The following is a 20,496-nucleotide window of genomic DNA, read 5'->3' as shown; positions in this document are numbered from 1 at the left end:
AGGGTCATCGGGGAGGATGGTCTTCGGTGATCAGCTTATAGGCCCCGGGAGCAGGCAGCTCCCCGGCTCCCCAGCAGTGGTCGGGACCCAGTGTTAGCAGCCCCTTCAGGGCAGGATTCAAGGACCGCCCTCCCACTGGGCTCTGCACCCCGGGCATGGCCCTGGTGGCGGCTTGGATGCCCGGGGGGAGCCCCTTCTCCACGCGGGCTGAGAGGGGGCGATTTCTTCTCCCGCTGAGCAGGGAGGTCAGTGGACACTGTCCCTCTTAAAGGTTGCTTTCTTGCTAAACACCGGAGTGTGTGGAGTTCCATCCAGGTTTCAGAAGAGGAGCCGGATTCCTGTATGTGACTGCCCCTCCGCTTTTCCTTCCTGGTTCCCCCTTCTTTTCTTCTCTTCCCACCAGCGCACTTTAGAGACTGCGAATCAAGGAAAACAAGAAGTTGGGTGCTTCCTAGTACTCATGGTGGGGGGTCCCACTGGCCGCATTGATTCTTGGTGGTGGTGGGGTCCGGTGGGGGCGCCCAGCCCTAGGTGGTCCTGGTGGGGGATCTCTGATGTGCGTGGCGTCAGCCGGCTTCGTGGGCCAGGAGGCCTGTGAGCCGCAGCGGTGCGTGCTGGCCCGGGAGGGCTCCCAGGGGCTCGCAGTGAGAGGATGGCTCCATCGCGCATGTCCCCTGCTTTGGTAGCTGCCTCCATTCCTTCAGGCCGCCCGGACCCAAGGGGGCTTGAATGGATAGTGGGCTGCAGTTTATGGAACGTGAACCCAGCTTCGTTTCCACCTGACTGTTCTTGTTCTGCTGGATTTTATTTCCCGTATGTTCTGAGGCCACTCTAACAGGACACGGCTGGGTGTGCCCGGAGTTTGGTCTGTGGCAGAGCTGTCTGCTTGTCAATGAAAGCATCTGGCCCACGAAAGGCCCAGCTCGTGGGTCCAGGAAACGAACTGCAGAAGTCCAGGGAGGGGCTGTGGGACGTAGCGGGAACGGGGGTGAGAGGGGCGGCCGGCTGGTTGAGAATGAGGCTAGTATCCAGCCCTGGCACGTGGTCCCTGCCAAGCGCGTGGGCCGCAGCCGCGTTCAGGGAAGTGCGGTGTTGGGGAGAGGAGTGGCCGTCTGGCTCTGGCTGAGTTGGGCCACCCATGGGCGCGGCTGGGCCCCTGAGGGGCACCTCTTTAAAGAGGGCATCACTGGATGGAGGGCAGCCAGGGCCACGTGGGCCCCCTAAACCTCACTGCACGTGCCTGGACCAAGGGAGCTGAAGGGCCCCTGGATGGTGCCGCGTGGCCACCCCAGGCCACGGAGGGGGCCGCCGAAGTGTGAGGCCGCCCAGCAGAGCCCTTGGAGGGCTGAGTGCTGGGTGGTGGGAGGCTGTGGGGTTCTGTGGGACCACCCTGCTGGTCAGCGTCAGGAGGGTCAGAGTAGGTGACTTTAAAGTCTTATCCAGCGTGGGATTTTAGGATTTTCGAATGGGCAGCTCTGGAGTTTTCATGGGTTTCAGTGAAATTTGAAAAGTGTGTCTGGAGGACTCAAGCCGCCGGGTGATTCCGAAGCGCTGCTGGGACCGCCCCCGGGGTGTGAGCTCTGCTGCGCCCACTCCGGTGGGTGGGCTGGAGGTGGCCTGCGCTTCCCGGCACCGCCCGCCGCCCGTCAGTGTCTCCCCGAGCCGGGCGGTCAGTTGGTCACGACGCTTCTTGGACATCAAGGGGTCGGTGGGGAGCCGGTAACCGGCATCCAGCACGTTCCTCTGCTTCAGCGTTGCCGTCTGAACTCACAGATGTGCTGGGGAGCCGTGCGCCTGCACCTCCCTGGCTGACAGTGTGAAGGGAAATCCAGCCCGACGGCAGGAAACCCAGCGGATGGGATCGAGTTGGAGGGCCAGTCGTTGCGCGTTTCTGATTCAGGGCCAGAGTGCAGGCTGTTTAAAGTGCAGGCAAACCCTCCTGCGTCTGCTTCTTGACCTGAAGAGAAACGGAGGGTCAGTGCTTGTCGCCCTGCCGAGGACCAGAAACCTCTCCGACGGCCGTGCCAGCGTTTCCTTAAGGCCACAAGAAAAGAAGGGAGAATGAAGGACGTGGCTTCCCCTTCCGTGTAAAGCAGGTGCAGGGCTGCATGGGGGGAGGAAGCGTCAGGTCTTCCGAGCCCTTCTCCCGCCACCCCGCCGCTCCCCCGGCTGCCCTGGGGATGGACGCTGCGATCTCCTGGCCGTGTCTAGCGGGCTCTCAGCGGGGGCTGGGGTGCCCACGGGGCACCTGGTCCTCATCGGCCGAGTGAGAACAGCCAGGGGGCTTGCTTAGCAGCTGCTTTCCTTGTAATTCAGGATGTCATCCGGACAGTCAGTGTTCTCCCAAAGGCTCCTCGACTCCAGCCGGTGTGGACGAACTGCCGCCTCAGGGACCACATCCGTCGGAGGGCTCGCAGCGGGGCCCCTCTCCAGGCTGGTACTTAAGACCAGGCTGTCCAGCTGGGTCACAGGCCCGGGGTGGGACCACAGACAGGGGACGCAGGCCTGAGGGGGTCCCTACCAGCCTGTGATGGGGGCACAGAGCAAAGGGGGGATGCTGAGGGCCGCGTGCGTGTGCACGAGTGAGGTGAGGTGGACGAGGCGGGGGCAGGGGCTGAGGGTGAGATAAATGATGAGGAACTTGGGGAAAAGTTGAGCTGGATTTATTCCGACGGCCCCCGACCTACAACGTAACGTTACAAATCGCCGTCTTCCAGAGGAACTTACTTCCTGACCTCCGTGCAACTTCCTAAGCCTGGCACGTGTGTGAGAACAGACCCTAGAAGCCCGAGAAGAGAAAACGGCGGTTTGTACGAATGTGGTTTGAAGCCACAGCTGCCGAAGCGGCCAGCGCCGGGGGAGCTGGACCGGTGTGGACTCCCCAGGATGGCCCAGATGGAATTTTCAAAGAGGCGTTTTTGTGGTGGCCACAGGGTCTTGAACTCTGGGCTAAAGGGAAGTTAAAGGGAATTTTGGACCTGGGCCGAGCCCAGGGCGGAGCGTCAGTGGAGGTCTCGGTCCAGGTGGCGCCTCCCCAGAAGCGGGTGTGCATGTGCCTAGCGCCGACCTGGTCCTGCCTCTCTGATCCCGTGTGCACGCACACCCACAGCCCCGACGCTAGCGGGCGCACACGGTGCTCGGAAATCGTGGCTGATTTAATGAATGAAAAGTGAAATCCTCGCACAAAGGCAATTGCTCTGTGCTCTGAGTCGACAGGAAACCTCCTTCCTGGACTGATGCCTCTCCCAGGTTGTTTTGTGTTGTCCTAACGACACTCGCCCGGCCACCATTGTGCCCCCAGTTCCCCCACCCCGAGCACAGCAGCTGTGACTTCTCGGCCTGTGGTGGGTGCAGCTCTGTGTCCAGGGGGTCAGGCCCCAGTGTCCAGTGTTGGGTGCGGGTCAGGCCTCGGCGCCTGGTGTCGGGCCAGGTTGAAGCTAAATTGACTTGAACTGGTACCTAAGTGACCGTGTGCTGTGGTGTGACGTGTCCTTGTCCAGGCACATGAAGTGAAAGGCTCTGAAAAGTCTTCCCTGTGTGAGGCTTGAAGATGGATCATTGTATCTGGCTAATTCACTGGCAGCTAGAATGCTGGGGAGATGAAAACGGGGTTCAGCAACACGACAATGGGCCCGCTAACCGCACTGGGGATGGTGGTCTGAGGGTCGTGGTGTTGGGGTTCCCTTTGTGCTGCTCTGCAGCTGGGGGCGTCTCCCTCCTTCCTGGGTGTCATTGCTCAGACGGCCAGGTACCTCCAGGACCAGAGGTCAGAATGGCAGGTGCAGAGCAGTCCTGTCCTATGCGGATACTGACTGTCCATCAGGGATCCTGTGATCCTTGCTGCCACGTGACACCCTGTGTGCAATGCCCCAGCAGGTGTGCCCGGGCAGGCGGCTGCCCAAAGTCCTGGGGGTGTGGGCCCTGTGCATGACCCTCTCCAGGGCAAGGCTGCCCCTCAGCGGCTCCTGAGAACCAAGAGCCTCATCGTCACCATCGCTTGTCCCTTCAAACGACGCAGTTGGGTGTTGAGTCCACTGGCAATGCTTGACGCCCGAGATGCCCGAGTGACCGAGACGCCGGGACCTGGCTGAGACCACGCGGCTCTCACGGTGCCGGCGTGGGCAGGATACCTGGCATAGCGCCTGCCACGTCGCCGGCGGGGTTACTTGTGTGTGATTTTAACTCGGTTTCATTTCCCTTTACGTTCGCGAATCTCTCAGTGCGTTGTTTCTGTGGCCGTAAGGAAATGTACCCCATTCTCTTGGGAGGCAGAGGTAAATCCGATGTGACAGCGAGGAGGGACATGACAATTACCGGGACGTGACAATTACCAGTCGGTGGACGACAGCATCCTGGCCGCAGAGGACGGATGCCATTCGGAGGCCTCGGTGTTTGCACACGGAAGCTTGGGCTGCCCCAGCTCCTCACTGTCTCCGGACACGCTCCGGGGGCGGCTGGTTTCACACGTGCCTGGCCGTGAGCTCTGCCCAGCTCCAGGGCCCCGGATGACGGCAGGGTCCTTGTGCTGCAGCCCCCGACGGCCAAGCTTGGTTTTTAGAAGCATCTTCGGGGAGTGAACCCACCAACACTTCCTTCAGCCTGGGTGGGCTTCGTACTCCATCTCAGCGGCTCCAGGTCGGAAGTTATGCCCCAGACAGTGGCCCCAGGGCTCTGCAGGCAGTTGGGGAGCGTGCCCCGCCCCCCCACCCCCCACCCCCGGAGCAGGGCGTGAGGGTCTAGCGTGAGGGCTTCGACAAGCTCACGCGCCCTTTGTCCTGGAGTAAGCCACACAGCTTCGTCTCTGCGGCCGTGTCCTGCCTTCTGGCCCTTTGGCAAAAGCAAAAGAGAATTGTGCGTAAGGACTGAGGCGAACCCGCCCCGTGTAGATGACGCGGATAACTTCCCCCAGAGACCTCGTCCGCCCGGGGACTCTCCTGTTGCCATGGGAGCTTGCCAAACAGGACCCTTGCATTTTCCTCCCGCCTGTGTCCTCAAAAGAACCCACAAATGGGAATGTCACGCCCATTCTTACTTCTCTCTTGCCAAACGTGAAGTCCCCAGGGCCAACGCTTGCGCGTAATCGGTAAGTCGTCTCTGCTCTTCAGCAGCAGTTTTCTTGTTTCTGTGATGATGAGGTTGAGTGAGGTGGTCTTCAGTGCCCCTTTCAGGACAAAACCTAGACTGTTGTAGAGACTCCTGAGATCCAGGGAGCACCTTCGGAGGCTGGAGACACAAACACTGCCGGCGGTGGCCCATCTTCTGCCCAGACAGGCGAGGGAGACCAGGACGCAACGACAGCCCGTGGGTTTGAGGCAGAAATGTCCTTTTTGTAAAGCACCTGCATGAGGCCACACGTGCCGCCCAGAGCTGGGACGTCCTGGTGGTCTCTGAAGGTCCTGGCAGGCTGCCTCCTGGCCTGTGGAGCCCGGGCTTCTGTTAGAGCAAGTGATGGCAGACTTGGGCCCCAGTGTTTAGACTCTGCATTCTGGGCTTTCCCCCCACGCTGCGTTGTTGCCCAAGAAATTCTAGACTGAGTCCGTCCGTAACTTTTTTTCAAACTGAGGATGGCCCATTTGGCAGGTTCCATCATTCTTGCTCGAGTAAGAACCCTGCGTCTAGACCGTCCCGCCTTCTCCCCGCACGTGTCCCCATTACCAGGTGCTCTTGCTGGAAGGGATTTCTGGTGACTGCCGCTTTCTGAACTTTGTTGCGCCTTGCTCTGCAGGAACATTAAATAGATAAGTAGTTTTGGAAACGCGTCAAGAAAAGTGAGCAAGTGGAGGGGACACAGCTCAGGTAGAGGGCACACCCAGCACGAACAGCGTCCTGGGTTCGAGTCCCAGTACCTCCGTGAAAATGAATAAATAAATAAATAAAAGCCTAATTACCTCCCTCCAAATAAGTAAATAAACATTTTTTAAATGAGCAAGGCTTCATCTTGATGCATACAAAGAACATCTTTTCCCCTGCATTCTCATGTCCATCCTCCCGTCCACTCACGCATCCACCCAAGAAAGAATGTATTTATCCATCCACCCATCCACCCATCCACCCATCCATCCACCCGTCTATCCACCCAGTATTGATTGCACACCTACTGTGGGTCAGGCACCCTGAAAGACCTCTGGGTTACAGAATTGAGCAAAACATACTTGGGACCTCCCCTCGTGGATCTTAAGGTTCATTGGAAGACACAGAGAAGTAGGTGGACAAGCACAAATCTGTGTGAGGAGTGCTCTGACGGGGGCGGGGTACCAAGCATGCCTAAATGAACCTCTGCTTCTGTGTTTTTTAAGTTCTTGCTTACATTCCACTTTCCCTGAAAAGCGTTCTGTTAAGATTGACTTCTCACAGAGATTCTTCTGACATTTGTCACATTCTGCCGTGTACGTTTAGTTACCCTTTAGTGTGCTTCATAACCGCTTATACGTGCATACGCTTTTATATACGTATATGTAGCTTGATTGCTTGAGCTGGAATTCCCAACGTGGCTGTCTGCAGGCTAACAACACAGTGGCCTCTCTGGGCCCACATTACTATGAGAACTTGCCCGGGGCTTCTGTGTTTGTTTCAGTGTTGGTGCTGGGGCCAGGAGTGAGCGGAAGAGACGGCAGTGCTGGGGGCGTGGTGTCTGATTCCACCCGCCCTCTGGACAGGGCTGGCTCTCTTAGGAAGGGGTGTTTGGACCCAGAAGCCAAGGGAGCCCTTTCTCATGGAAGATGTTGTGAGATGCGGGGCCCAGGGATCCTGTGACAATGGCTCTTCCATTTCTGCCGGATTCCTGCTCGTCTCTGGCATCGCAGGGCTGGTGGCTTTGAGTATCAGGAGACTATGTGGGCCAGTAAGTGGTGCCAAGGTGGGTGCCCCCCACCCCAGCCTTCAGGATCACGGGCCAGGCCAGGAGGGGCCTGAGAGGCGAGGAAGGAACCAGTAGGAGCAGCTGAAGTCTGGGGGTGAGCAGGGATGTTTCCTTGGACAGCCTCAGACTCCTCTGCGGGATGCGGCTGCCGAGGGCCCGGCTGGGAGCCCGCTGCCCACACTCCGCAGACGCCCTTCTTCCTCGGCTGGCTCCCGGGGCTCGCGATGTCCTTTGCAGACTTTGCAATACCTCATCCATGGGTCAGGTGCTCAGAAGGGAGGCACCTGCCGAGTTCTGTCTGGTGTGTGCAAGGGCTGCAGCGATCTGGACGCGAAATGTGGCTCCTGCCACTGATGAGCTGCCGCTCCGCCCGGGCGACGGCCCTGAGACTCCAGCCTCCCACTTTCCAGCCGCCCCACGTTGTGCGTGGCTTTCCTCTCGGTCAGAACTCCTCCCCCAGCGCTGCCTTCTCATCGGACCCCATTCCTGCATCGCTTAGAGCCAGCTGCTCAGAGAGGCGCCCCAGGCCCATCCTTCCCTTGTCCCCGCGTTCTCTGTGGAGCGTCCGGAAAACGTTGTCTTGGCTCTTCTCACAGCACTTCTTAGTCTTCTGCCTTTGATTAAAGCTGTTTCTGCACAGGGCACACCCCTCCCTCCAGCCTGGTCAGTAGGAGCTATGGCGGAGGAATGTGGCATCACTCAGAGAATCTTGCACACAATGGACACCAGATCGAGGTGAGCAGTGCCTCTTCTGCACAAAACCAAGAGGCAAGGATGGCTCGTTTGTGAAATCAGTTCTGTCCACATTAAGATTCAAGGTTCCCATGGCTGCACAACAGCAACCATGGGAACAAGTGCGTGCCATTTGAGCTGGCATTTAGAGGCCCTCCTGCTGGTTAAGCAGGCAGAGCCCGCCCTGAACTCTCACTGAAAGCCTGTTCTTTCAAAAGAACAAACCCAGCATTCTGGGCATAGCTGTCACGGCTGGAAACAGCCTCAAAGGAAAACTGAGAAAACGGTGGGCTCAATTACCAGCATTAAAACCGCTGAGCGTTTTGAAGAGCATCTCGGTGAAGGTAATTGTAGCCCCAGCATCACCTAGTCCTGGAGGCGGCAAAGCTCAGGCTGACATTATGTTCTCTCTTGTTTATTTAGTTGGTTTTCGAGGCCAGGGAGAATTAATCCTGCCTAATCCATGCACCATAAGTCCAGCTCAGGACGCCAGCTGGGAGTGGGCACCCTGCTGCCTGTGCTGGCTGGGTGCTCGGATCCCAGTGGAAAACATGCCAGCAGCACATGGTGCCCGCTGTTCTCTCCTGGGAAGATTCCTTGGCACAGCGGATCCTAAGATCCACTGGACCAGAGCAGTGGGAATTTCCCAGCACCCAGGACTTGTGCGCCAGCACGCACAGCTGGAGTCTGACTGCACGCGGTAAAGATGCAGAACCCACATGGAGCTTTATGGTTACTAAAATGCTCCCACACCCTGCAGTCTGTCCGATTCTCAGGATCGTCCACCGGTGGCCAGGGCGAGGATCAAATGCAGTGTGATTCGAGTTCTTTGGTGGCAAACAACAGAAACCGATGTAGGCTAACTTCAGCCAAAAGTGAGTTTACTGGGAGGCTATAGAGGACTCGCAGAATCTCAGGAACGGTTAAAGACCCAGTGGAGATGGGCCAGCTCATAGTGCCGGCCCATCCCAGGACCCTGTGGTTAGCAGTCGAGGGTCTGGGGGAGAGGCTGCAGGCCCAGCTCGGTCAGCACCCGCCCCTGGGACAGAGTCCTGCCCAGGGATCAGCTGGGGAGGGTGCGGTGGGGGCAGAAGTAGAGGAAGGTTATTCCCCAAAATGAATGCGCGAAGCTCTTAGCACAGAAGGGTCATGGAGGTTGGTGAGTCGAAAATAACAGTGCGGACCACTGTCCCCATTCGAGACCACCTTGAGAATAACCACCCCTCGTTCCATCGTGGTGTCTGCAGCCCGTTTCCTCCCAGATTTGTTCTCAGCACCCCTTCTGTGTCTCCAGGCTTCAGTGCCTTGTGTCCTGCCCACTCCCCTGCAGGGCAAGTGGGGCTGGGGATTTTGGCTGGCTTCGGGTTTATGCGGCAGGTAGCAAACCACTGGGAGGAGAGGATGGTTTGTTTGGGGTCCATGGGTCCCTTGTAAGTTATGCCCATGGAAGTTCCCAAGGGCGAAGGCAATCTTTTGCTCAAGACATGAAATTCCTTCTGATGCTGCACAACAGAGGTCACTGGACCAGCACTGAGGTGCCACACTCTGGCCGGGGTGGCTGGGCTGTGGCTGGGACCTCTGCCAACCGGCTCTTCTTTGATGGAGATGAGGACGTGAAGTCAGCACGGCTCAGTATCGGGGACTCTCGGCTTTCTGGTTTTAAGGTCCCGGAGCAGGAGGAACAGATGGATGTGGTGACGATCCTGAAGTCGGGCGGCAAATTGGTCACGAGCCAGGAAACAAGCCTGCTTCCCTGACCCCAAAGGCACTGGGTCGGTCAGAACCGCTTTCCTCCAGGCGCTGGGGGTGCTGGGTGAGGGCGCTGGTGGCGTGGGCACCTCAGGGGACGTGCCCCTCTCCTGGGGGGTGCCTCACAGCCAAGAGCTCCACAGGGCAGTGGAGCGTGTGTGGGGGCTGGGGCTCAGAAGCGGACCCTCGAGGCTGTGGAAGCCTTGACTACTGGAGTCTGGGGGACAGAGGAGCCGTTGTGTTTTCGCTGCTGCAGCCTTTCTGGTTTTTCTCACAGCTTTGGGGATGTGCCCACACCTGCACATCCACACCCATAAGTACCGGGGAGCCACCTGCCTGATGCCCGCAGAACAATCACAGGATGGCTGAGCGTCCCCATTGGCAGGTCCCGACAGCAGGAGCCGGGGGAAGAGGGGCGTTGCCCGGGGTCCCCCGGTCTCCTCCCTCTCGCGGCCCCTCGGCCAGAGCTCCAGCCTGTGCTCACGCCTCACCAGCCCTGACAGGCGGGCTGGGACCACCAGGGCCGGCTCAGCTGGGCGAGCCAGGGTTTACTCTTAGGGGTTCCTTCTGTCATGGATGGATATCTGAACAAAGTCGGGGCTCTGTTTGCAAGGGGCCTGGGTCGGGGACTGGAAGCTGGGTAGGCAGTCACTGTCCCTCTGAAAGCAAGGTCCTGTCCTCCACATCAGAATGAGCCTGTCCGTTCCTGCCCCAGCCCTCCCTGCAGAGAGGGTATCGGTTTCCTGAAAGGCTCGATTCCTGTTAAGGGTTGTGAACCAACAACACACTGTTGCCTCGTGAGCTCGCTGAGCTGGGGGGACCTGCTTTGTTCCTCTCCGACAGTGCGTCACCCAGCACGGTTCCTGGTGTGTGCAGAGCTCAGTATTTGCTGGACTGGATGAACGTTTATTCAGGCACGACCCCGCTCACATCTTCTTTCCTCGTTTATTCTTTTGGTGACTCCACCTGCTGGTCTGGGTTGCAGCTGGAATGGAGGAGGACATTTATTGCCACTGAATGAGGAAGGGTCAGAGTGAGCAGGCAGGTGGCAGGTGGGGCCCGGAGGTGTTCCTGGAGAAGCAGGTCTGACAGACGATGACTTGCGGAGGCTCTGGAAGACAAAGCAGCTAAGCAGATGGGCAGAAAACGAACTGTGCTGTTAATGCAGAAACTTCCAAGTGGCTGCAGGAGCGAAAACCTTCGAGAAGCTGATGACACTGGCACGTGAACTGCGTCTGTCTTCATTCACACGGACTTAACCCAGAATGAAAACACGGTCTTAACTGGGATCTTCCGTTCACAGCCTGCGTTATTTTCTCCCTTATTTTCGCCTTTTCTTTTCAGCCTGGCTTCCTAACTCCTGGGTGTCTCACTCCGGTACATCTGCAGCTTCTCAGCTGGGGGGTGTGTGGGGTGTCAGATGCGCATGCACGGAGAGCTCCTCCTGTCTCTGGAGTTAGATGTTAAGAGACAGAAAACAGGGCTCAAGACCACGTGTACCTTGGCTCTGAGTTAGATCACCCGACAGCTATGTTCCTGGACCTCATTATCTCAGCTCCTCACAGAAAAGCATCCGGCGAATTCAGATTCAGCGTCATGTCTTCAGCTTTTACAGAGGGCAGCCAACACAGAGCGGTACTTTTGAGGAACACATCTGGGTGTACCATAGAAGCACAGGGAATGACTTTATCCTGTTACCCAAAGTCCTTTTCATAAGACCCTGCAGGGCGGAGCAAGGTGTGTTTCTCCAAATGAACTTTCTGTTGACCCCACAGTGGCGAGGGTACCCCATACTGTCACAGGGCACTCAGCACCGAACGTGTCCCCAGTGGCAGCGTCTGCCACATCCCTGGTGCCTCGTATCTGCTCATTTGCTCCCTTCAACCTGACTTTGATGTTGTTTTTATTATTTATTTTTCTGTTGTGTATCATGTTGATTTCCTAAGTTGCCGCAAACGTTTATGGATATGTGTGCATGTGCTCTTTTTCCTACTTACCTACCCATCTACCCACCCACCCACCTACTTACCTACCCATCTACCCACCTACCCACCCACCTACTTACCTACCCACCTACCCACTTACTTACCTACCCATCTACCCCCCACCCACCTACTTACCTACCCATCCACCCACCTACTTACCCATCTACCCACCTACCCACCCACCTACTTACCTACCCACCTACCCACTTACTTACCTACCCATCTACCCACCTACCCACCCACCTACTTACCTACCCATCTACCCACCTACTTACTTACCCATCTAACCCACCCACCCGCTTACCTACCCATTATAAAAGAAATGCTTATATAAACAAATACATAAAGACTCAAGGATGTGGAACTGACGTTTGTATATATTCCTGTTTGACATTCAAGTGATTTGGACGGCATTTCAGAAGGTCACCTTTGGTACAAGTGAAGTTTTAAAATTTGGATCCAGCAAGGCCAGGACAGCGTCGTGACCTTACCTCTAAGATGTTCAGGTTACTTTTCACCTTGCCCACCAGTTCCTTGCAAGAATCCTAAGGACGTCTTGGGCAGTGAGGAGAGACCTAACCAGGGGTGAGTGGTCCGGGCTCTATAAGCTGGATGGGCTCCTCGCACACGGGGTCCACGGAGAGGGAGGCCAAGTCCGGCCCAGACCAGCAGCCACTGAAGAAATGTGAAACCACCGCACGTGTTTCTCAAAGTCACTTTCCCTCCAGTGCGGGAAGCAGATAGGCCTCTGTCATAAACGCACTAATTGCTTATCAAATATTGACTAACACGGAGTCGTTTTCTTTCCGGGCAAGTCACATTCCTAAATCATTAGCAAATGAGAGGTTTGTGAAATAATTTGCCAAAGCCTCTGGGTGTGTGTGCACATGGTTAATGGTCAGCAAATGGATAGTTTTCTTTATTGCCTGGAGAGTCTGTTTAATGTTTAATTTAAAAAATTATACCACTTACAGGCGGTGTCTAAAGTGGCCGCCTTCACAGAAACAGAAAGTAGGATGGTGGCTGCCGGTGCGGGGGAGGCGGGGAGCGGAGTTCTTGCTCAACGGGGATGGAGTCTCAGTTTTGCGAGATGAAAAAGCTTTGGTGGTCTGTTGCAGAACAACGTGAACATACTTAACGCTGGTGAACTGTACGCCTAAAACTGGGTGAGATGGTAAATTTTATGTTATGTGTTTTTTATCACAGTTGCGAAAAATCGTAGAGGACATACGTGTAGCAAGTGAACATACTTTCATAGATTTTATAGTTTGAATTCTTTTTTGGTTGATGCAATTTTTCTGCTGTGAGAAGAGGCAAAGCTTAGAAAGGAAAAGGCTTCTTTTTCCCTGAATTTTAGGCAACGTCTCAGGCTACTGGTGAGCAGCAGTTAGTTGGACGTCTGTGTAGTCTATGGCGGTGTGTCTGTAACGTGAGTTCACGTATGTGGAGAATTTGAATGCCCTTCTTTACATTTCACTGGTGGTCATATGTGTTTTCTTGTGCAAAAGGAAATCATAGCAATGCTTATTAATGTTTCAGCCACTATATAAATCACCCATTAAGGAAGATATTTCTGAATACATACCCAAGAGGAACGAAATTAGGGTCTTGGAGAAATGCTTGTACGCCCATGTTCATAGCAGCAATATTCACAAAGGCCAAAAGGGGGAAGCAACCCAGGTGTCCATCAACAGATAAATGGACGAGCGAAATGTGGCTGAGACACGCAGTGGAGTGTTACTCAGGCTCGCCGCCCTCGGCTCGGGGCAGGCGCCCCACCCTGGGGCCGGGTGAAGCCCGTGACGGCCGGACCGTGGGGTTGGCCACGCGGCCACGAGGACCCGAGGGAGCGGTGCTTGCTAAGCAGCCGTCCTCGTTCTCTGCCTCCGTAGCTACCTCTCCACCTCGTCTTCGCTCAGCGCCTCCTGCTTTCAGGCTCACGGACCACAAGTTCCCTGGAGCCCATTTTCCCAGCCACGCCAGAGGCGCCGTGCGTGGGGCTGTCTGTCTTTCCCTGCCGTGCGGGGACGTGGCAGGCAGTCGGCCCCGGAGGAGGCCCTCACCGCCCCCCCTCCCCCCCGCCCCGACCTCAGACGTCCAGCCTCCAGAAGCCTGAGCGGCACGTTGCTCTTGCTTTACCCCGCAGTCTGTGGTGCTGAGCTAAGACGGGGGCCGTGACATATCCTCGGGTCTGGGGATGTTCTGAGCCGAAGGGGGAGGAGAAAAGTGACTGCGTCTCATTCACGTTACTGACAAGTGGAAATGAGCTGCATCTTTGATACTTTAAAGTGAGCGTTTTAAGAAATGTGGCCAGTGATGTCACAAGTACGAATGGGTCACTGCTCTTCCCAGTGCGGTGGGGACCCGCTTTAAGTTCCTCCCGTCTGCCCAGCAGCATGTGCTGAAGCCCCTTCTCTGTTGTGCGCACGCATGCGTGTGAAGGGATTGTTCCTTCCTGGAACCAGAGCATCCTTGGAGCCGACGCCCAGGCTTACTCTGGTATCTGCCACTCCCCTGTTGGGTGGCCTTGGGCAAGTGATTAAGTCTCCCTCGGCTTTAACAGGATCAGTGACACGATTTGCAGGGCCCAGTGCAAAATGAAAATGCGGGCCCCTTTCCAAAGACCATCAGGAGGGCATTCAACCACGTGGGGACCCCGAGACAGAAGACGGTGCACCCAGGACGCGTGGGTGAGGCCGTGACCCAGCACCCTCAACACAGCAACCCTGAGGGCAGCCTGGCACGAGTGCCGCACAGGGGACGACACAGGTTGAAGCAGACGCCACTCGACCAAGCGCTTGGCGCAGCTGCGCCGGGTCAGTGGAGCCTCAGGCAAGTCTCCAAGCCCTTAGTGTCCCCACCTGTGACGTGGAGAGGGAGCCGCTCACCTCACCCCCCGACAGGTGCCCGGAGCACCGAAACCCAAGTCCCCGGACACCCTCTGTCCTGAGCAAACTGGGTGCCGGTCCATCAGGTTTCCAGGAGGCAGCCCATGTACCTCGTTTGCCTGAATCCCTGCCACAGCTCCACGCGTGGGACAGAGGGGATCACCTCCATTTTGCAGGCGCGGAGGCTGAGGTTTGAGGGATCACTGATGGTAGCCCCAGGGTTAGGACGGGGCCAGACTGTTTTCATTCCCAAGCCAGAACCATCACCCCAGAGCCAGCCCAGAGCTTCTGACTACTCCACAGCTTGGGGACAGAACCCCAGGATGTGCATCTCCACCAAGCTCCCAGCGGGAGCTTGTGCGCTGGTGCAGGGGCCACATCTGGGGACCACCGCTCTGGTGGGACCAGTGTTCTTGTCTTGTTTGCACCTGGGAGCCACCTGGCGACCTGGGGAGACGCTGACGCCAGGGGCCCCACCCCAGGGTTCAGTGTAATTGGTCTGCGGGGTGGCGGGGCGTCGGGGTTTAAAGGTCCCCAGGAGATCCCAGCGTGCCGCCAGGGTTGAGGCTGCTGCTCTGTGCCAGGCGGTCGGTCTCCCGGTGGAAAGAGACGCAAGCATCCTCTCTCTTATCTGGAGAGACATACCAAGTCCAGAACGCCATCGGCTTAGAACCCAAATCGGATAGTCAGAGGCGTGCCTGAGCCCGTATGCAAGACGAAGACAAAACCAGGGCCAAAGAAAATGAACAACAGATGTTTGGGAGACACTGGGGCCTTACGAGTGTTTTCCGTCTCTGACTTTGACTCAGATAAGAGGCGGCTCCCCAGGCTGGCTGCTGCCCTCATCCTAAGGGACAGGCTTGAACAGAAGGCCCCCCGAGTGCGAGCCTCCCCCCCAGAGGATCTGAGCTCGCCCCCTTCCCTCAGCCAGGAGGTTCCAGCCGCATGTCTGCCGCGCCACTGGCGTCTCAGGGTGCAAGTTGTGCTAAGGTGGGGGTACTATGTGGCGGGGTGGGCGGCCAGATTTAGGAAAAACGAACCCTCAGACAAACAGAGAACAAAATTCCCCCAAGCCAGACGCCCAGGCACATTTGGATTTCAGATGAACGATGAAAAGTTTTTAGTGTGTGTCCCGGGGAACACTTGAGATGTACCTGTAGTGAAGAATTATTCGTTGTTTATCTGAGCTTCAATCCCGCGGGCATCTCGGGTCTCATCCGTAGCCCTGTTTGTGGGGCTTGGTTTCTGTCAAGCCCTGCCCCCTCCCCGGCTGCACTCCAGGGCACACTCCTCACATTCCCTGCAAGCAGGTGGAAACGCTTGGCATCTCTGCTGTCCTCCCGGAGCCCAGTCCCCGGCCTGGGCCAGGTGGGGAAGGCAGTGTTGGAGCCTGGCCCCCTCGCTTTGTAGTTGTGTGTTTCCTCCTCTTCCTCTCGGGAGCTTCCTAAGGAGGAACAATCGCAGGGGCTGTGCTCTTGGCTGAACGGTGTGCAGTCCTGTGACTTGGTCTGACGTCCATCTGGGGATCGCTGACCTTCTGGAGGAATGTGAACAGTTGCATCGGCCGACCGGGCCGCTGAGGGCAGGTGGGACCCGCACTGCTGGGCCTCTGCTGTCGGCCACCGTGTGGGGGCAGCAGACGCCCGGGGCCTCAGGGCGGAGGGGAGGGGGGCCTGCGGGCACCAGGACGGCTCGGGGACCAGGGCAGGCCGTGTGGTCAGAGTCACTATTCTGAGCTGGGGGTTTACGGAAGGAATGCAGAGCCCTGGGCCCAGGGCGGAGCTGTCCTGGTGTCTAACTGGTGCTCAGGGCCTCCGGGGAAACCTGGACAGCGTGTGTGAAGGAGGCAGGGAGGGGTGGGGGGCTCTGCGCACAGGTTGTGTTTGGCAGAGTCAGGAGGGCAAAGAGCGACTTGTAAAGCTCAGCAGAGAGAAGTGAGCTCCGTTTCCTCCTCCTGTTTGGCGCCAATTCTGTACTGACTGTTCTGTTCACAGGTCCCCTCAACAGACAGCGAGGCCGTGCTGTGTTCTAGGGGCCCGAGACCCAATGCTGCTGAGCTGCGGTGAGAAAACTGCTCTCTGCCACCTCCATTGTCACTGCAGTAAATCTACAGACCTGCCCCGAGCCCAGCCGCCTGGACCACCTGGGATTGCGGCTTGTTTATGGGCCCGCAGACACACTTAACGCGGGGGAGCCGGGGAGGGAGACACAGGACCAACAGAGGTGCAGCCTCTCCAACCAGCTGTTGAAGGAGGGGACCACGTGGGCGTCAGGAATGTGAGTATGAAAGAGGGAGCGTGTGTGTCTGTGTCTGGATGGCAAGAAGTTCCAGGAGAATTTTGACTTTCCCCCAGCAAATACTTTCTTTTTTATCCTGTCTCTGAAAGGACTTAGTGGGTCAGACACTGAGGACCCTCACCTACTGATTAACCATTGGCCCCGAGTCCTCCCTGGTTTCTCCCCGGGGCCCGTGTCCTCCTGCGGATACACTGGGTTCTCACAGGCCTCATGCGGCCACGGAGTGGGGCGTCGTACCTTTATTCCTTCTACTGCAAGCTTGCAGCTCACCCTCCCCCGCCAGACATAAAAAGCTGTTAGACAGAGGGGTAGGCGTGAGGCAGGTGTGAGGCCCCCTCCCAGATCCCTCCCAGCTGATCACGGAACCGGGAAGCACGTTTGTGCAGTGACTTCCGAAATACAGCACATCGCCTCCATTACCCCTCTAACCCCAGCACCGAGCGGCGGCGCTGTGCGGCCCTGGCGCCCCCCCCCCCCCCAGGAAGAGCCTGACCTGAGACGATGGGGAGGCCGACGGTGAGGGCACCTTCGTCCCCTCATTTTCACAGCTGGTGTGAGATTCCTGTCCCTGCTGCCGGTGCCAAGAGGTGGCTGAACCAGCAGGTCTGATGAGCAGGTGTGAAGACGTCTGCTATGTCATCGGTGCTTTCAGATGATCATGAATACTAATTGAGACCGACCCCTGCGGCTGCTGCTGTGTTCTGTCTACCCATCTGGACAGCTTCTTTAAAAGGAGCGTTTTCTTTCCCTTCCTGTGCATGTGTTGGTCAAATCCTAGACTTCGATAAGTGAAAGAAATAATGCACTTTGTGGACAAGTTAGAAAAGAGACAGAAGCAAGAAAGACTGAGGAGAGCCCGGCCCCGCCATGTTGTGGCCACGGCCACGGCTGCCGGCTGCTGGGACTCACCTCCGACCTTCCTCGTGGGCTGCGCTCAGCGTGACCTATTTTTGCAGCCCTGGGGTCCTTGCCCACACAGTCTCGTACTCGGGCCTTTCCCTTAGTGTACAGGGCGAGCATTCTTGCCTGCCGTGGAAGTGTTCTAAGGTGATTTTCACGCCTGTAGGCTGTGCCGGGTCAGCATGCTGACTCACTTCTTGCCCCTGCTGTCAGAATGTCTAAACGGAAAAGAGCCAGCCCCGGTCTTCTCTTCTGGGGGAAAGCCCAGGCCTGACTTCGAAGGGACCAGGTCTGCCGCAGGGAGGGAGGCTCCTGCACCCAGACCCGCTGCCTTGGGAGCCCTGGGGGTCAGCTTCCTCTCCGCATTGTGGAGTCTGTTCGCCTGAGTGTGACCCACGAGTTGAAGGTATTAATTCGTGTCCCCCTCACCGCCCCCAGATGAACACCTGATGTGAAATCAGGAGGGAAAAAAGATGTGCGTTGGAACCACCGCTGCCTGCGCTGCGGGGGATGCCAGGAGGAAGAGACACGGTTACCTCCCCAGGCCTCAGCCCGGCCTTTTATAATCAGCGTCAGTATGTCTTTCATGGCAGGAACACAAAATGAGGCTGCGTCAAAGGGACTCCTTCCGAGAAGAAACTGTTGAACAGGCTTGACGGGTGAGCGGAACTGGGAGGGGTAGGGCGGGTGGGGTGGCAGCTCTCATTCCCAGGCCTCCGATCAGCCCCGGCAGCGTTGGTGGCTGCCCCCCTGCACCCAGGCTTCCCCTCCGCCTGCGCCACCAGCTAGGGGCCACTGGCCTTGTCCGGGGCAGCGCGAGGCGGCGAGGCGGGAACGTCCGTTACATGGCCTCCCTGATTTCTCCCTCGCCTGGTCCTGACTTCTCCTTAGCCCTAATCTGCTAGTAGATACTCGTCCTCTCTCAGAGACACTCGGGCGTCCAACAAAAACATGGAAAAGAACAGCCCTTTGTTGTCTGCCTTCAGGAACCCGGCTCGGCGAGGCCCCGGCGCTGAAGGGCTCAGTGACTCACGGTTTCCTTGGCTGGAGCCTCCCAGCGCCCAGGGACCTGCTCAGTGCGCATGGGACACGATCTTACTCACCCTGAGGTCGTCCCCACGGACCTCGAGTCTCGCCCCACGCGTCTCCTCCTGAGCTTGCGCCACTGCTGGCATCAGTTGGTCTTTTTTTTTCTATCATGGATTTAAAATTTTTTAATTTTTTATACAATTTTAATATTCATTAATTTATTTTTTATTGAAGTATAGTTTGTTTACAATATTGTGTTAATTTCTGGGGGACAGTATAATGATTCAGTTATGCACGTGTAAATATTCCTTTTCATACTCTTTTTCATTATAGGCCACTACAAGGTATTGAATATAGTCCCCATGCCGTACAGTAGGGCCTTGTTGTTTATTTTATATCTAGCAGTTTGTATCTTCAAGTCCTGAACTCCTAGTTTATCCCTCCCCACCCTCCCTTCCCCCCACCCCAGGTAACCATAAGTTTGTTTCCTATGTCTGTGAGTCTGTCTCTGTTTTGTAAATAAGTTCATTTGTGTCCATTTTCCCTAAGATTCCACATGCAAGTGATATCATATAGTATTTTTTCTTTGTCTTTTTAGCTTACTTCCCTTAGCATGACGATCTCCATGTCCATCCCTGTTGCTGCAAATGACATTATTTTATTCTTTTTTTATGGCTGAGTAGTGTTCCATTGTATAAATATACCACATCTTCTTTATCCAGTCATCTGTCAATGGACGTTTAGGTTGTTTCCATGTCTTGGCTATTGTAAATAGCTGCTGTGAACATTGGGGTGCATGTCTCTTTTCAAATTAGCATTCCCTCTGGATATGTGCCCAGGAGTGGGATTGCTGGGTCATATGGTAAGTCTGTCTTTAGTTTTTTGAAGAATCTCCGTACTGTTTTCCACAGTGGCTGCACCAAACTGCATTCCCACCAGCGGTGTAGGAGGGCTCCCTTTTCTCCACACTCTCTCCAGCATTTATCGTTTGTGGACTTTTTAGTGATCAGTGTCTCTTTTAAAATAATTCCTATGGGCCCTGGGACAGAGTGCTATGTTAGGGCATGGGAGCTCCTGAGGCCGCCTGCCTTTAGAGGCCCCCATCCACATCACACTTATATCTGGAAAGAGAGCTATAGCCCTTATTACGTTTCTGAAAAACTTGGGAAGTTTTTCTATAAACTATAAAATTGTGAGTTTCATTTGAAACAACTTCTTCATTTTGCTTTTGTGAACTTTTTTGTGAGCAGGGCTGTAAGGCGAATTCCTAGCTGAGAAATTCCTGAGTCAAAAGCTGGCATGTTTCAAACTTTGATACGTTTTGAACTCCTGAAAGGGTATTCCAAATTACATTTCTGTCAGTAACATACGGCAGTGTCTGTGTTTTACCCTCACTGAGACTTGGTTGTCATTAAGCTTTTAATTTATGCTAATAAATAGACCATAATCACTTAATTTGCATATATTTAATTGTGAACGAGAGGACTTTTTTTTTTCCATTTCTATTTTGCGTCTGTGACTGGCGTATTTGACCCTTTACAGAGCATTTAAATGAGTTGGTTTCTTTTTCTTATTCAGTTGCAAGAGAAAAGCCAGGTTTTCAAATGTCAGTTACATTTCTCTGATTTGGGGGAGAATTCATCCTTAACTGAGCGTCCTCCCTCTGTCTGTGCCGGGGGCCTGGATTGTTACGCCCCCTGCGGCGTGTGAGGCTCATGCCTCCCGCGTCTGGCGCTCAGCAGGCATCCGTCTCCCCGCACCCTCGAAGCCGCGAAGCCGCGGGTGTTCGCCTCCTGCTTCGAGCCTCTTCCTCTTCTGCCGCCAGCCGGAGAAAGCGCTCAGCTTTGCAGGGCCACCTGGGCAACCTCCCAGCCGTGCTCGTGGGAGAGGGAGCCCGTCACACTCACGGGCTGGGGGCAGGCGTGGGACCCTGGGATGGGGCCGCTTTTACAGTTCTGACTCGCACAGCAGTGGACTTTTTGCAAATCCAGGCCTGGGCGGAGCTCTGGGAAACAGAACGGGCGGCGGTGGCGCTGCAGCGAGTGGAGCAGGGGCG

The 20,496-nt window shown here is 56.2% G+C and overlaps 1 long non-coding RNA gene across 3 annotated transcripts; it reads left to right on the top strand.

Annotated features, from left to right (window-relative positions):
• The first annotated feature begins 11,690 nt into the window (after positions 1–11,690).
• Positions 11,691–18,703, top strand: LOC116659514. 3 transcript variants are annotated; one of them, XR_004314873.1, is made up of 4 exons: positions 11,691–12,491; positions 16,208–16,490; positions 17,060–18,070; positions 18,398–18,703. It is a non-coding gene; the product is annotated as an uncharacterized LOC116659514 (long non-coding RNA). The 3 variants fall into 3 exon arrangements; XR_004314874.1 differs by lacking the exon at positions 11,691–12,491 and adding an exon at positions 13,442–15,799 and having other exon boundaries at positions 17,850–18,070; XR_004314872.1 differs by lacking the exon at positions 11,691–12,491 and adding an exon at positions 13,442–15,799.
• The last annotated feature ends 1,793 nt before the right edge of the window (positions 18,704–20,496 follow it).

Source organism: Camelus ferus, chromosome 24, assembly GCF_009834535.1.
Source record: "Camelus ferus isolate YT-003-E chromosome 24, BCGSAC_Cfer_1.0, whole genome shotgun sequence".
NCBI classification, from domain to species: Eukaryota; Metazoa; Chordata; class Mammalia; order Artiodactyla; family Camelidae; genus Camelus; species Camelus ferus.
This window is presented reverse-complemented; position numbering and strand designations above follow the sequence as displayed.